The sequence below is a fragment of the Myxine glutinosa genome, chromosome 9, assembly GCF_964187855.1.
Source record: "Myxine glutinosa chromosome 9, kmMyxGlut1.1, whole genome shotgun sequence".
NCBI classification, from domain to species: Eukaryota; Metazoa; Chordata; class Myxini; order Myxiniformes; family Myxinidae; genus Myxine; species Myxine glutinosa.
In genome coordinates, this window is record NC_136269.1 from 35,162,250 (window position 1) to 35,175,637 (window position 13,388).

Consider the following 13,388-nt stretch of genomic DNA (forward strand, 5'->3'; position numbering starts at 1 on the left):
ACTCCAAATGGATGACATGAAGTGGAGCTCCAACACAGCCACCAATCCCCTGTAAACAAACACTATCACCAGTTGCCGTCTCCTCTGACAATGGCAAGATGCCTTCAAGTATTAAAGATTGATGTGCTCCTGTGTCCCTCAATACTCTCACAGGTCTCCGGTTAGTCGAGGCTCCATCCAGTGACACAAACCCCTCTGAAATAAATGGTTGGTAACCCTTTTGAGGGCGATTTCTCACAATGGCCATTGCATTTGGAGTTGTACTAGTCGAACTTCGCTCCTGATTTTCCCTTTTCATGGTGTAACACTGGGACATCAAGTGTCCAGGTTTATGGCAGAAAGCGCAAGTAGGCCCGGAAGAGAACCTCGTGGTCTGCCTCGAGCCCCCCGGAGGATATGTCTGCCTTGGAACTGTTGTCTTCTGTTTTCTAGAAGTCGTGGTATCAGAGTAGTCCTCATAGTCATCTCGAGGCTGCCCCCATGAATTTTCGTTCTCCGCCCCTGATGTACCATAGCCCCCCTGGCTAGGTCTAGGCGAGAAGTTAGGTTTGTGGAACCCCATCCTGTGTGTTAAGTCATTGTCATCTGCCATGGTTGCTGCCTCATACAACTTTGGTACTTTCCTTTCTTCCAGATGTACTTTAATGTCCTCATGGACACACTGCTGGAATTCCTCCACCAGGATCAATTGTCGCAATAGTTTGAAGTCTTTCCCAACCCCTTTTGAATCGCACCACCTATCAAACATGGTTTATTTCATTCTGGCAAATTCCACATGGGTCTCACTCTCCCTCTTCCTGGCATTCCGGAATTTTTGTCGGTAAGCTTCCGGGACCAATTCATAGGCTTTGAGAATGTTTTTCTTCAATACCTCATAATCTGCACATTGGTCAATCGGTAAAGCCGAATAAATATCTTGAGCTTTACCCACCAGAACACTTTGCACTAATATGGTCCAGGACCCCTCAGCCCAGTTTAGCAGTTGAGCCACCTTCTCAAAGTGTGAAAAAAAATTGTCTACCTCCTTTTCATTGAAGGGTGGAACCAGCCTCACATGTCTGCCAACATCCCAGGTGTTCTGACTAGTTGTCGAACCAGTCGGCATGGATGGTACCTCTCCTCGTTCTCTCATTAAATCCAGCTCCTTGGCTTTAATTTCCTGCTGAAGCGCCATTTCGTGTGCCTTTAAATCCCTTTCAGCTTTTTTCTCCTCTGCTTCGAGTTCCCTTGCCACTCTCCTTTCCTCTGCTTTCATCCTTTCTAACCTTTCCTGGAGTTCTCTTTCCACTCTCCTTTCCTCTGCTTGTTTCTCTTCTCTTCTCTCTTCTGCTTTCCTTTCCTCTGCTTTTAACCTTTCCTGGAGTTCTCGTTCCTGTTCTGCTCTTTCCTTTTCTGCTTTCCTTTCCTCTGCTTTTAACCTTTCCTGGAGTTCTTGTTCCTGTTCTGCTCTTTCCTTTTCTGCTTTCCTTTCCTCTGCTTTTAACCTTTCCTGGAGTTCTCTTTCCTGTGTTGCTCTTCTTACCTCATTCTGCAATTGCATCTCCATTTTTTGGAGCTCCACATTTCTTGTTCCTCAGGTAACCAATCCCAGGCTACCTCTTCCCATGCTCCTAATCCCACCATAGATTGTATCACCACTGTCTGCATCTCTGCCTTCCTCATATTAGTTCAGACCTCCAAGTTAAAATGTTTGGCCAATTTCAAGAGGTCCGATTTTACTAACGCTCTGAACTGTGCTTCACTAGGGGTCACTGCAAACTTCTCTGCGGCAAACTCCATGGTGACTATTGTTAACACCTGTTAACCTTCACACAAGAAATTTTAAAAAACAATTTTTTGGGGGAGGGGAAAAATTTGGGAATGTTGGAACAAGTTCCAAATTTGGGAATTCTGGGAATGTTAGGGAGTTCTTTCCCGGACTAAATTTAGGGGATTTTTAGATCCTGGACGCAGACCCAATTTCGAGCCCACGAGTCAATTGGACGAGCTCTCAATTTCTGTTACGGAGTCCTCTACAATCTCCTGGTCTCGGTAACCTCTGAACCCCGAGAGGAACTCCGGCAGAAAGAATAGTTATTCAGATTCAAAATCAATCACAAATGAAACCATCTATGAAACCATCAAATTAAACAATCAAATCAATAAGGAAACCACACCCTTGCTTGTCAATGAACAAATAATATATTAAAAGCACACAAGAAGAACCATACAATAATTGTGGCAATCAACCATTCAATCAAGATCTTAATAGGGTAACCTAGCTCAAACTCACGGTACCCCCCCCAGGGACTGAAACTGAGCCCTTCTCAATGTCTCTAACTCCACGGAGATGAATCTACGGGACGGTGGCAACTAAGGAGGTGTAGGAAAGGCGTGGACTGTCACGTGATCCACACTAACAGCAAACGGGCGGTGTAAAGGGAACTCCCAAAGACGTGATCCAGACGTGCACCTGCACCGTACAATCAGCGAACCGCAGGGCAATTTTCAGACGCCGCTGTATTGCACAGCCGTCCCTGGCAAACCACCGGAGGATAAGCCCAGCCGACGCGACAAAAAACTTTTCCGATGAAGGCGGCGCACGGGGCGAAATGGCGGACGGCTCTCACTCGAGCCGCGGCCTCACGGCGAAGATTCTCCGGAACCTCACGCCTGTACCTGGCTTCGCAGGCTTTTCCACAATTCCAGCGATAACACCGATTGCCCGAGATTCCTTTCAAGGACTCAAAGTTCCCTCGCCATGTACGCTCGACCACGCTAGGTCCGGCGCTTTTCCGAATCCCTCGTTTTTCAAAATGTCTTTTACACCCTCCTCCTCTTCACCGCCTTTTTCTTTTCCGGGTCACGATCCGATTTCCTGTCTCATTTTACCCCCTTTTACAAGTTCATTGCCCCCCCCCCCCCTTTACCTCTTGGCCGCGTGATAGCCAAACAGCTCCTTACACTGTTGTCCCGCCGGAGGGGGTCTCCACACACCAAGCTCCGTCACCTCATTCCATACAGCCTCATGGGTTGCTGGGTGTCTCTCACCCCAGGGTGCCCAAACAGACCCCCACCACCGATGGGCTCCAATTTCCAGACACCACTGGCTGCCAGGGGTAATCACTGCAGAGGGGAGCCACAGTCATTGCTCCTCCAGTGCTTGATCCATACCTGCGGACACACACACCTTCCCCACCCACAAAATCCACAAAAACATTTCCTCCCCCGCTGCCATTCAATTCTCAACCACATATTTCAATGAGAAGATGTCACAAAAGGATGTTCCCATGGCCTGCCATTATGTGAAATCCCCGTTCACATTTTAAAACCACTTCCAAAACACAATAATCACTCATTCACAGTTCATTTCCATTCTCCACGACCACATAAAAACACAAAACCTCTACACATAAACAAACGCCACCCACAAGACACAGTGTGGCACACATTCCAATCCCCTTTTTGGTAATTAATCTGTCCGGGTAGCCATTGGTCTTCAGTACATCTTGTAGCTGTTTTACCTCTCTCCTTTTATCTTTGATTGTCGATGGTAAATCACGTTCTCTTTTAAGGAGGGTGTGCACAACAGCTCGTTTGTGGTCCATGGGATGGCAAGAGTCATGCCTTGGCCCAAACTCCTGGGGCAGGAATAAAACCAACAAAGCACACAAAAATCTACCTTAACCACAAAACTTAACCAAAACTTGCGAAAATTTCAAAAAGTCCATAAAAATTTGTACAACCCCTTCCTCCAGACAGCGTCCCCCGGTGGATTCCACAAGACTCAACGTTACTTGCGGGGCCATCCCAATGCACCCCAAATTTCCACGGACCCTGTCCTGGTATTACAGGTGAGTGACATGGCTTCGTGGATTTCACCCACATTCATTCCACACAAACCCAGAACCACTCATACACATTCCAAAAATCATCAGGACTCAAAACTCCTTGCAAAGCACGTATTTCACCCCCCTGCAGGACCGTGGCATAGGTCATGCATGTGTGTGCGTTTCTACGAGGCAGCGGGGAGGTGCCGTACAAGCAAGATGGTGGGGGCGCTTCAGGCTGTGGAGCCCGCAGTCCAAAAAACAAAAAACAAGTCGCCCGACTTACAACTTCTTCGCCCCCCCCCCCCCCCTTACCTCTTGGCCTCGTGACAGCCAAACAGTTCCTTACGCTGTTGTCCTGCCAGAGGGGGTCTCCACACACCAGGCTCCGTCGCCTCAGGCTTCCATACAGCCTCACGGGTCGCCCGGGAGTCTCTCACCCCAGGGTGCCCAAACAGACCCCCACCACCTACGGGCTTCAATTTCCAGACACCACTGGCTGCCAGGGGTAATCACTGCAGAGGGGAGCCGCAGTCATTGCTCCTCCAGTGCTTGATCCATACCTGCGGACACACACACCTTCCCCACCCACAAAATCCACAAAAACATTTCCTCCCCCGCTGCCATTCAATTCTCAACCACATATTTCAATGAGAAGATGTCACAAAAGGATGTTGCCATGGCCTGCCATTATGTGAAATCCCCGTTCACATTTTAAAACCACTTCCAAAACACAATAATCACTCATTCACAGTTCATTTCCATTCTCCACAACCACATAAAAACACAAAACCTCTACACATAAACAAATGCCACCCACAAGACACAGTGTGGCACATATTCCAATCCCCTCACCGGCCATGCCATCACTCTCACCTGCCCCCTACTCCAAATTACATGTCCCAATTTAAAAAAGGAAGTCCTGAAGCCTGGGACGGTTCACCTCAAAGCACTTACCTCACCTCTGGTGTGCAGGTATTTGCAGGTTGGTCGGGTCCAAGAGTGCCATCCACCCCACCTAATTTCCCCCTCACCTTTCCAATCCACCCAGGAGCCTCCCGACCCAGGTAGGGGCTCAATCTATCCCCGTGGACTATCTGTGGAAGGGCATGAGGGCCCATCTGAATTTTGAACACCACATCAGTCATCTGCCGAAGCACCACCCCGGGGCCATTCCAGGGCGAGGTGAGATTTGGGCACACACCCTTCCTCCTCCGGAGCCAGTAGGGCCAAATAAGGCCTCCGGGAAGGAAACGAGGTGAGTGTGCCCGAGCGTCATACTGCAATTTCATATGCGAGGAAGCCAAGCCAATTTGCTTCCTCACAAACTCGTGAGCCTTTTCCATACATTTGCAGGGAAGTTTGTCATAACCAAGTCTAGAAGAGAAGATGCTCCATGACTGCAACAAAACTTGTGGAACACTACTAGAGGGAAAGAGGGTAGTGAGCTCCTACAACAGATGATATCTTGAGGAAAGTAGTGACATCATGAGAATTGTGACGTAAGATTCTAAGCCCATAGTTCCATGCCAGTGTCAGAGTCAGCAGATGGAGAGGAAATATTGTTGTTGCCACCACCAATAAATAAAAAAAGTTTCAGTTATCAGGAAAAAGTTTGTGCCAAGTGTTGTAGGACCGTAATTACTGTGGAATTTCATGAACGTGGGAAAAAACATCAATTTATAGACGACAGTGTTGTTATGCAATGAAGTGAGACGAACAATATACAAATGACATGCAATTATTACTACATCAGATTGAATGGGAAGGGAAGTTCTCAGTCATCTCCCATACAGTGCAGACTTATCACATTGTCGTTTTCATGTCATTTTCATTGTCAAAAAGTGGAGTGGTAGATGTATCACGGTAAAAGTAGCTGGATTTAGAATACACATTTTATGTCAGGTAGTATTTACATGATGTTCACAGTAGTGCAACTCCTTGCTGTCTATGAGGCTTAATTTTTTAGATATTGCCCACTTCCGGTGTGATGTCACTTCCTGTTGTGTCAAAATTAGCCCTATTTGATAATGTGCAACTCCAAGGTGTCTATATAATTCACATTTTTTGAGATATTCCCCACTTTCTCTATTATGACGTCACTAGTGGCCATATTGTGTTTTGGATCACCTTATTTTAATCAAGCATTCCCATAGGTAGTCAATCGTATATTTTAAGTTCTGCATTGTTCGGTTACGCTGTTTCAAAGAAGATTGATTTTAAAGGTTTTCCTTTGATCTAATATAGATGCGAGACGATGTGACCAATGATGTCATTGTTATCAAATAATATTATCTACGTGTAGTCAATCACAAAAGTAAAGTTTTGCATTGATCAGTTGGATGGTTTCAGAGAAGAAGCTTTTTAAAAGGTTTTCTTATGATCTAATATGGCTGCCATACCAGGTGACTGATGACGTCATTGTTAAAAAAAACTATATTTCCCTTGGGTAGTTGATCACAAATTTAAAGTTTCGCATTGATCGGTAAAGCGGTTTGAGAGAAGAAGATTGTGAAAGGTTTTGCTGTAATCCAAAATAGCGACCAAATTCGATCGAACTTCAAGTAACTTTGGGACCTTTAAACCTTAGGATGACCTCCTTATCGGTGGAGCTGGAGGACGCCATGAACAAGTTTGAGTTCCACCACCCCAAAGGTCATTTTAGCCAAGTTTGGTCAAAATCGCATCAGCAGGTTCTGAGAAGTCGTAAATGCTTATGGACCGACGGACTAACAGATGTGCCATTCCATAAGCTCACCTGAACTGCATTACAGGTCAGCTAAATGTGAATAAGTAATGAAATGCAATTGGGATTGGGATTATGCCATAAAGACGGAATTCAACACCATTTCTCTGCAACAATGTCTACGTCACTCGCAGCACCTTATGAGCCATCCCGATAACCTTTTGTCTTTTACAAAACTCCCTCCTGGCTCTGCTGTTTAAGACCAACGCAGACACCTCTCGCCCACAACGCGGTCTGAGCACAATCCCATCCAGTGCGAGGGAAAGGTTGTGAATCATACCCACCAATCATTCGATAAAAGTTAGATAATAAGCATCTGCTCAAAATGCAAATCCAATGTAGGGATTTCTCATACGGTGCTTCTGCTTATGCCGGTGTTGTCAGACAAATTGTGTTGAATCGAGTCATTATGCAATCATCACTACTGCATTTTTAATAGTTTTTAGCATTATTTTAGCATCTCTTCATAATTATTTTATTTTTCGAAAAACACAGTAACTTGTTAGAGATGCCACGTTGTTGTTGAATTGACACAGTTTCAATGAATTGCTTTTTTAGGAAAGGTGGTTATAAGAAAGAATGTGTGTGTGTGTGTGTGTATATGTGTGTGTGTGTGTGTGTGTGTGTGTGTGTGTGTGTGTGTGTGTGTGTGTGTTTGTGTGTGTGTGTGATGTTTGTTTGTGTGTGTGTGTGTGTGTGTGGTGTGTTTGTTTGTGTGTGTGTGTGTGTGTGTGTGTGTGTGTGTGTGTATGTGTGTGTGTGTGTGTTTGTGTGTGTGTGTGATGTTTGTTTGTGTGCGCGTGTGTGTGTGTGGTGTGTTTGTTTGTTTGTGTGTGTGGTGTTTGTTTGTTTGTGTGTGTGTGTGTGTGGTGTTTGTTTGTTTGTGTGTGTGTGTGGGTGTTTGTGTGTGCGTGTGTGTGTGTGGTGTGTTTGTTTGTTTGTTTGTGTGTGTGTGTGTGTGTGTGTGTGGTGTTTGTGTGTGTGTGTGTGGTGTTTGTGTGTGTGTGTGTGTGTGTGTGTGTGTGTGTGTGTGTGTGTGTGTGTGTGTGTGTGTGTGTGTGTGTGTGTGTGTGTGTGTACGCTAAATACTCGTCACATCGACGACAGTCTTTTGCTTTCATAACCATTCGACGTACATTCTCTGTAATTGTTAGAAGTAGTGTTATATCATGATTGGTTCATTGAGTACTCAATAACATAAAGGTAGAGCGACCACTCTGTCCAAGTTTGGCAGGTAGGGGTTCGAACCTGCCCCCATAAACCGCCCCTGGCTGGGCTGTTCTAACTTGCACATTGGGTGGGGGGTGGGGGGTGGGCAAGGGCTGTTGAGTCAGAGGCAGGAACAGGTTGCAGATGAGCCTTCCCATTAGAGTAGGAAGCTGGAGCCGGAGGACCAAATGAGAACGTGCTGCTTCCGTGCTTGACGGTCAACATTTAAAAAGGGTAGAGCACAGCCAAACAACCATATGTTGGCAACCGTTGTACAGGCTTAATCTGCCTAACGGCCTCCTCCTGTGTTAAAGTTCCTTGCATCGGTGATTTTCTTTCATACAGTTATCGAGGCTCATGGAAGAGCAGGACAATAGGAGGAATGGATCAACAGACAACATGTGGCGAAAGGAACGCAGTGGGAGAACAACAAAGAGGTGCCACCAGAGCACAAATACAGGAGAAGGGTGAGAACAGGGTCTCAGAGTTGGAGTGAATGGATTACATGGATCAATTACTTTAAATCCTTTACTATTGTTGCTAGGCAACGCTAACACTCATCCCTCCCACCTCTAATTTTAAAACCTTTGCCGTATCCACAGTAAAAATTACGATAGCTGTAAACTTTTAAAAGAAAGTGCTCACTAGACTCACACATTCTTGATTTAATTGTGTTATTTAGCTGCTTAGAGAATGCAACCACAATCCATTTCATCAAATATATAATCCTTATATTTATTATGTCTGCACCTAGGATTCACGGGAGTAGTTGCTTGCAGTATGCTGGCATGCCCAACTCCCCCACTCACACTGATATGGTCTCACAACGATGTTTAGCTCACCTGGAACGAAGTTCAGGGGAGCTTATGCGATGGCGCGTCGTCCGTCAGTCCGTCCGTAAACACTTGAAACTTCTTCTCCGAAACCGCTGATGGGATTGCGACCAAACTTAGCACAAATTATATCTGTTGTGTTGTGACTAAAGTTTGTTCACGGCTTTAAAAAAATCGGGGTCTAATGGTGTTTACCGGGGCGAAAAGTGGGTCCAGGTTTAACCCCCCAAAATATGTGTTTGCTTGCTTCTCAGAAACTACACACACAATTCCGATGAAACCTAACCACAACCTTCAACACCCGTGATGTACCAATGTTTGTTGATGGCATTTAAAAAAATCTGCCCCGTTGGGGATCTACGTAGGGGGGTGGGGTTGCCCCCCTAAATAGGTGTTTGCTTTTTTCTCAGAAACTACACACGCAATTCCGATGAAACTTGACCACAACCTTCATCACCCGTGATGTACCAAAGTTTGTTGATGGCATTAAAAAAAATCTGCCCCGTTGGGGATCTACGTAGGGGGGTGGGGTTGCCCCCCTAAATAGGTGTTTGCTTTCTTCTCAGAAACTACACACGCAATTCCGATGAAACTTCACCACAACCTTCATCATCCGTGATATACCAAGGTTTGTTCAAGGCATTGGAGAAATTACTGTCTAAGGAGGTACAAGTGGTGGGAGGGGTGGGGGCGGGGAGGGGGGGTTGTTACCCCCCAAAATAGGTATTTTTTTGTTTGTTTAGTTTGTTGTTTATAGTTTTATGGTTTTGTTAGTATGATTCTACATGCTGAACTGTCTTCTAGCAAGCATTGAAATTGGTGTAAAATACCTTCAGTCAGTGCAGTATACTGTTTATTCTACCAGGTGAGCGCCGGGGGTATTGCCCCGATGTTTATTTTTGCTTGTATTGTCACCTCTAATTTAAATCCTTGTTTCGGTCATACCAGCTCAGAATAAAACCACGAGACTAAAAACCAAGAGTGTACGAGAAGTTGTTCCAGAGGATCCCATTGGACACCGACGACGCTTTTCATTTTTTCATTTTGTTTTTCTCCATTCATTATTTTTAATCGAAATCCAGGCTCCACAGACAGTGCCTCATGTTCCCGTTCAATTAAGTTGTGCTCTCGGATCCATCACACCCTGACAGCGCTGTGCCAGAACTCCACTTTGATGTTGGATCTCATTGTGACGCAGATCAAAGCCAGCAATCTCAGAGGGGCAAGCAGACTCAATTTATTGGATTTTTGTAGTACAAAAAATAATAATTTTATACCCCTGACTACCAAACACCACTAATCAATTTCTTGAAAAATTGGCACATGTTTGCAGCTGGGATGCGTAACTGGGTGAGCGAGCAGTGCCAGGAAAGCTTTTTTTGCCTTTCAGGAATCTCCAGGTCTCAGTTGACCATGCAAAGCCATTCTAGTCCCATGGGTGAACTCCATCCCATAATTTTCCCAAGGTTGAGAGGAAGGTCCAACAGCCACCCTTCCTGGGGTGAAAAGGAGAAGGACTCATTGTGACCGTGACATCTGTGATCTCGTCATCCAGTTTAACAATGTCCGTGTACACCATATCTCTTTACTAGGCCCAAGAGGGTTCCAGGGAGACTTTGATGCCATTTTGAAAGCAGCTTTACTCTTTGTGCCATTACATCCTGTATAAGTAATTCAGTTATTTCAGTTTTAACGAATGTATGGTATTGTAATTATTCAAGTATCTATGCATGCAGAACTAAACGTTCTTACCTTTCCAAGTTAATTAATAGTTGCTTAACTTTCATTGAAAAAGAAAAAACTTTTTTTTTATCTTTGACTAGAGATTTTTAGGGCCATCTGTGTTTTCCTTACGCATGAGGGGAAAGATTTAGGTGTGTAATCATCAGTGTTATATATATATACATTTAAGCCAGCCAGGCTTGCCAAGCTCTCTACTGAACATGATTTGGGCAGTAACTATATCCATCCAGTTGTATATATTTATATAGATTTGGATATGAGTTAACTCAGTATTTTGAAGCCAACAGAAGACAAGTTTCAGACACGTATGGGCTCCCAAAAAAGGCTTTGTTTTGACCCAGTGGAATATGTTAAAAATGGCCACTCGGCTTACATTTCAACGTGGAAATAAGCCAGAGGCTAGAAATCATTTCACAAGTAAGTGTAATGCTTACTGAATAGGCCTATAGTCTGATAAAAAAAACAAGACTGAAAGTCTAACAGCGGCATAGCCGGGCTTGTAAAATATTATAAACCACAAACACACATGACTAGCTTTTTAAACAGTCGCTAATGCTGTTTAAAACACTAGGGCATGCCCGTACTATATCTATATCTAAAATTATATCCCCCCCTCTATTTACATGAAATGGTTTGGTCCATGAAATGTTTTGGTCCATTCGCAACGCCAAAGCGAACGGCGAACGCTTTACATGAAATGGTTTCGTCCATGAAATGTTTTGGTCCATTCGCAACGCCAAAGCGAACGGCGAACGGCTTGCGAGTACAGTGACAATCCCCCCGGGGTTTTAATTAGTTTTAAAACGGAGCTTGGCAACCGCTGGCGTTCTTTAGCCGGCAGCTTCGCCCGCCCGAACGCCGTTACAGTACCTTCGACCGCGAGTTGCTCGGACTTCACTTGGCGGTCAGGCACTTCCGCCATCTGCTCGTGCGAGTACAGTGACAACCCCCCCCCCCTCTATTTACATGAAATGGTTTTTATTAGTTTTAAAACATAGTTTAACGCCAACATAGCGCCAACATAGTTTGCAAACGTGAAATAAATGAATACGCTCTCAAATGTGCCATCCGAGGCAGAGTGTGTCCGCCACGTTCGGCACACGCGATAGCTCGCTGCTCTCTGATTGGTTGAATCGTTTTTTGGACATAGCTCGGTAAGTAATTGTCCGATTAATATGAAACCTTGAAAAGGCACATCCTCGGGTCCCCAGCAATATACCTGGCAAGTTTAAAGTATATCGGACCCGTGGTTGTCGAGAAACAGCGGTCACAGACAAACAAACATACAAACGTACAAATGTGCAAACGTACAAACGTACAAACGTACAAACAAACACACAGAGATTACTGGAATTATAGATAGATTAAACAAAGAAATTTGGAGGAATCCCGACATCCGTGAGGTAGGTTTTACTTACAGAACTGAGTGAAGATCTACTGTAATCAAGATTATACCCTACAAGGGTTGGATAAATATCATGCTATCAAAAAACCGAGGCGAATTCCTTACTTCTGTGGTTGTTAGTACCGTACACCACTTATCATTGATTCATGAACCATACACCGCTTCAATCCATCAACTTTGCATTCATGACATTGGGATTAAAGTGTTATGGTCATATTTACTATATTATTATTATTATTATTATTATTATTATTATTATTATTATTATTATTCCTATTACGTCAACAATACTACTGGAACGATACACTACTGTATTAAGAAACCTGGGCTTAATTTGTCTGAAACGGCCCAAAGGTGAGGCATGAAGCCGAAGCCCTATACGTACCGTTTTATTGGAACATGTAACGCCGATGATTTCGATATTTCATTTTAACAATCGGTTTATTGTGTTTCACACTGAATAAAAACCTAAAGGTAGAGCATGGCGATTGTGATATATGACAGGTTCGACGATATGTTCGGCCTGAACAAAATTGGAATCAAAATGGAGGAGTGTGGAGAGTCAGCCGCCGTACCGCCGTAATGACATCAGACGTAATCACATCACCCTGTCATGTGACCAGATTCTCAGCTCTGATTCGTATACGTTTGAGGGGACATACGGATGGACAAACACTGTTCTAGATGGCGTTGCCCTATGGGCTACGCCGTGCGTACCATGCATAGCCACAAGTTCAACAAAGAAGTATAATGTCAGGTCTTTTAAAAATCAGAAATTTAACAACTATATCCATGGTATTCATGTAGATTTGCCATTGACCAAACGTTTAAAATAAAGTTACTAGTTAGCTTTAGGCCTATAATTTAGCCATTCCAGGGCAGGGGTCAAAGCCTTGGGATATTCTAAGATTAGATTTACATTTAGAGTAGATTTTCTGTTTGGAGAGTTCTTTAAATATTGTTATGAAAAAGGAATTCCAATTGAGCGCAGTGTGCTAAAAGTGTTCCTGCCTTTTGTACAACCGCCCTTCACCATCACAGAGGGTGTATTGATGAGTGCAATAGTCTTATGCTCTGTCTAATCTGGTTTTGAATCTCGCCCCACCTATAAGCTGTCAGCCTGGTGTTTCCCATTCAGGGTGAGGCATCAGTGTGCGCGTTCCATCGGGAGGACGTTAAACCAGAGGACACATCGGCCAGCATTTGTTATTTGTAGACATTAAAGATCCCACAGGGTCTTTTTGCAATGAGAAGGGGAGTTATTGTTCAATGTGTCGGCAATAACTCGCATACTATTTGTGAAGGGCACCATGGCATCTTTAACATCCACCAACAAATACTATCCAACAGAACAGACACCCAGTTTAACGTCAACCTGAAATCTGATAGATGGCTCATTACCTCCGCCACCAAAGGTGGATGGAAGTTATGTTTCACCCCTGTATGTTTGTCTGTATGTTTGTCTGTCTGCCTGTGAACAAGATATCTCAAAAAGTTGTGAAAGGATTCAGACAAAATTTGACGGAGAGGTAGTGTATGTGACAAGGACGAAATCATTACATTTTGGTGAAGATCCGATTTCGGATCCGGCTACTATAATTTTTAAAGTGATTCTTCACCATTGGAAGAGAGGGCTACAAACG

The 13,388-nt window shown here is 44.3% G+C and overlaps 1 long non-coding RNA gene across 1 annotated transcript in view; it reads left to right on the forward strand.

Annotated features, from left to right (window-relative positions):
- Window positions 1-13,388, forward strand: part of LOC137435488 (uncharacterized) — a 276,336-nt gene that overhangs the window by 123,384 nt on the left and 139,564 nt on the right. The gene's annotated exons all lie outside the window — the stretch shown is intronic.